The sequence below is a fragment of the Salvia hispanica genome, chromosome 4 (genome assembly GCF_029641045.1).
Source record: "Salvia hispanica isolate PSC_SH4W2 chromosome 4, Shi_PSC_v1, whole genome shotgun sequence".
NCBI classification, from domain to species: Eukaryota; Viridiplantae; Streptophyta; class Magnoliopsida; order Lamiales; family Lamiaceae; genus Salvia; species Salvia hispanica.
This window is the reverse complement of record NC_142695.1, coordinates 14,767,431-14,771,256: the sequence shown is the minus strand read 5'-3', so window position 1 is coordinate 14,771,256 and position 3,826 is coordinate 14,767,431. Positions and strand designations below refer to the sequence as shown.

Below are 3,826 nucleotides of genomic sequence, written 5' to 3'. Positions count from 1 at the left end.
AATTCATGTAAGAAATAATAGCCTCACAATGCTATGAACATGATTGCTACTTTTAAACTCTAAAAACCAAGAGAGAATCATCATTCACAACTTAATAATCACCAACCAAGCAAATTTTAAACCATAGAATTCAAAAATTCATACACATAATCATCCCCCATCATGAATTAAGAGATTCTACCGAACAATTCACCCAAAATAAAGCACAAACCATGGAAGAAGTAAAGAAAAACCCAGAAATTGAGTTAGGATTCATACCTTTTTGTGGAGAGAATTTGTAGAAGAAGAGCTCTAGACTTTGAGAGAATTGAGAGAATGATAGTGTGGGTGTGTGAATTTGGTGATTTATATAAGTGGGGGTTGTGTGCAAGGAAGGAATTTGAGAAGGAATGTGAAAAGGAATGGAAAACATACCTTTTATGGTGGCAATCCCGTCTCTGGACTGCGTGTGGCGACCGCCGCGTCTCTCGTGGCGGGCCGCCACACGGGCCTTCGTAAACAGCAATCCTGGCAGGCCGCCGCGGCCCGTGCAGCGGTTACTCTAGCCCGCCCTAAGCCTGCCCTAGGCCCGATCCTTCCTGCACATGTTAACACACGTGTGGCGACCGCCGTGCTTTAAGTGCGGCGACCGCCACCAATTTTTTTTTTTTTAACAGAACATAAAAAAAAAACGAGAAAATAAAAAAAGTAAAAGAAAATTGGGTTGCCTCCCAATAAGCGCTTTTGTTAAAGTCGTTAGCTCGACTTGAAGTGGCCCACTAGTTGGGCGGATCAATAACTCGAGTGTTGAAAATTGGCATAGGGAGCAATTTGGTCCCTAGCTTCTTCCACCACTTGTACTTCCCCTCTTTCGTTTTGATGACGTATATCTCGGGGTCCTCTTTGGGTGTTTTCTTTCTCTTCTGTTTCTTCTTCTGTGGAGCAGATGTAGAAGAATTAGCATCACCCTTTTTAGAAGAGTGTCTTACCTCTTTGACAATGTAGATAGTGGAGGTAGAAGGATCCTCCGCTTCAAAGGGATCTTTGGGCTTGGTCAAGTCGGTAGTCATGACTGCTCTGCACTGTTGTTCCATTTTTGCCCGCTTTGCCTCCTCAAATTTTAGCATCTCGCGCTCGATCTTATAGGTGGATTGACTATGATTATCACTGATTGTAATCTCGCCACGACCTACATCAATCAAAGCTTTGCAAGTGGCAAGAAAATCTCTCCCTAAGATTAGAGGGATGTTCTTGTCTACTTTCATGTCAAGCACAATAAAGTCGGCGGGAAAAATAAGATCATCAACCTTAACTAGGACATCCTCAATCATACCTACAGTCTTGATAGACGAGTTATCTGCCAACCTGAGTGTTACGTCTGAAGATTTGAGTGGCCCAATGTTGAGCTTTTCGTAGTACTTCAGTGGCATGAGATTGATGGACGATCCTAAATCGCACAGTGCTTTGTCAACTTTCCCTTCTCCAATTCGGCACCTAATGATGAACTGACCCGGATCTCTTTGCTTCACTGCCCGTTCCTTTTGGATGATCTCGCTGCAATGATGCGGTAGCTTAAGGTCGGCTTTAGTCGGCTTTTTCTTACTCATTACCGCCTCCCTTAGTAGCTTTGCATACTTTGGTATCTCCTGCAACGATTCAACAAGAGGAATGTTAGTATGGACCTTGCAAAACATGTTAAGGAAATGCTTGAACTGCTCTTCAAGCTTGAACTTCCTCTTTGGCTGAAAAGGGAGTACAATCCCGTTGTGCCGCACAAGCTGGTGCTTAGTGGACGATTCTGCCTTCTCTGTGGCGGGCCGCTGCGGGGTGTGCGGCGGTCCGCCGGCGACTGGGCAGTCCTGTCTGGTTGGTGTCTCTGCCGTCTCAGTGGCGGGCCGCTGCGTGGTCTGCGGCGGTCCGCCGGCGACTGGGCAGTCCCCAGATTTCTGCTTTGCCACCCACTTCTTGTTAATATCATCCACTCTTGCTGCTGCCTTTGCTCTATCCTCATCTAACTTCTTCTGAATTTGCTCCATTTGAGTGGTAATATTGGTTACAGCTGCCGAGATTGTGTTCATTCCTTGCTCGAGGTTGTTTATCCTTGCTTCGACCACTCCGATCTTGGTGTCATTAATCTTCCTATCTTGCGTAATTACCTCCAAAATCTTCGTGATTCCTTGTTCATACTTGTCTTCCTTCTTCATCGGCTCAACCACTCCTCCTTTGCTAACATTAAATCCTGCAGGGGGTTGCAAGTAATTATTGTTAGAATAAGAAAGATTTGGGTGCGGACGGTTCCCATTATAATTATTGAAATTACCGCCCCCCTGATTAGGGCAATAATTGTTATTGTAGTTTCTGGGACCGCCTCCTTGCACGTAGTTGATTTCTTCCACAGTTGATATGGCAGTTTCGGGTGCCTTGACCGCCACTATGGAAGTTGCCGGAATTGGATCTTCCTTCCTCGAGATGTCCATTTGATCAATCCTGACTCTAAGTTCTGCTAACTCCTTAGCAAAAGAACTTTCTTCGGCCTCTTCTATGGCTGCTACTCTTCTCGTGGCATGCCTTTCCTTCGACCACCCCCGACTGTTGGTGGCGAACTCCTCGATCACCGCCATGGCATCCTCTCCTGTCGTTGTTAGAAATCCTCCATTTGCCCCTGAATCAAGCATAGCACATATTTTCTCATTAAATCTATTATAGAGGATTCCTACCTGATGGTCTATGGAAAAACCATGGTTTGGGCACTTTCGAAGAAGAGCTTTGAAACGAGCAAATGCCTCATAGAGGGGCTCGTCATGGCCTTGTGTGAACTGAAAGATCTCACTTTTGAGCTTCAAAATAGTGCCTGGCGGGTAGTATTTGTCGAGGAAGGTAGCTACGATGTCCTTCCATGTGGAGACCTTTTCTGGTGGCATACACTCAAACCACTCCTTAGCAGAATCAATCAATGAGAATGGAAAAAGTCTTACCCGTATGGCATCGTCGTCGACACCATTTAATTTCAGAGTGTTTGCGATTTCCACGAATTTGGAGAGATGGCGGTTAGCATCTTCAGTCGCCCTACCTGCAAAAGGAGTTTGCTCGACCCTTTGGATAAGGGGCATGCGTAACTCAAAATTGTTAGCATCAATACGAGGGCCGTTAGGAAAAGTGATCATATTCCCATGATTGAACATGTTCATCACAGGTAATGTTTCTCTGTTCTTCTTTTCCATGGCTTCTCGGGCTGCTCTCTCCGCATCTCTCTCATCCATCAGCAACTTCACCATCTCCTGCAGCTTCTCAATATCTGTTCGGTCACCCATTGTTCCTGATCCTTTTTCACTTCTTATTATTCTACGAGTTCTTTCAAGTTCTAAATCAAGCGGCTCTAAGATGTACTTCCCAGAACGCGTTCGCATACAAAACCTGCAAGACTCAAAAAAAAAAAAAAAAAAAAAAAAAAAAAAAATTAAAACAAAAAGCAATAAAAATCCAAAGTAGTAAAATTATCCGTTTGAAGATATCACTCCAAAGTGAATTGTCTTCCCCGGCAACGACGCCAAAAACTTGATGCACTTTTTATTTGCACTATAAATACCTGCAAGTATACAGAGTAGGTATAGTATAGCAAAAGGTTAGTACCGGGTATCGAACACGGGGAAGATGTACACAAAGTGTCTATCTTCTACTAGAACTCAATTACTATCTGGAGAAACAAGAATTTTTGGAAACTTTTGAAAACAGTAAATATTAAAAACAGTAAACAACTAAATGCAAGCAAATCACGGAGAGAAAAGTATAGAGATAAGGGGAATTCCAGGGATGTGCTTTCACTTTTATGGTTATACAAATTCCAAAC

General features: G+C 43.8%; 1 non-coding gene across 1 annotated transcript; it reads left to right on the top strand.

The window, feature by feature from the left end:
- Positions 1–2,712: 2,712 nt before the first annotated feature.
- On the top strand, positions 2,713–2,819 carry LOC148927321 (small nucleolar RNA R71). Its single transcript, XR_016129720.1, has one exon. It is a non-coding gene; the product is annotated as a small nucleolar RNA R71 (small nucleolar RNA).
- Positions 2,820–3,826: the final 1,007 nt, after the last annotated feature.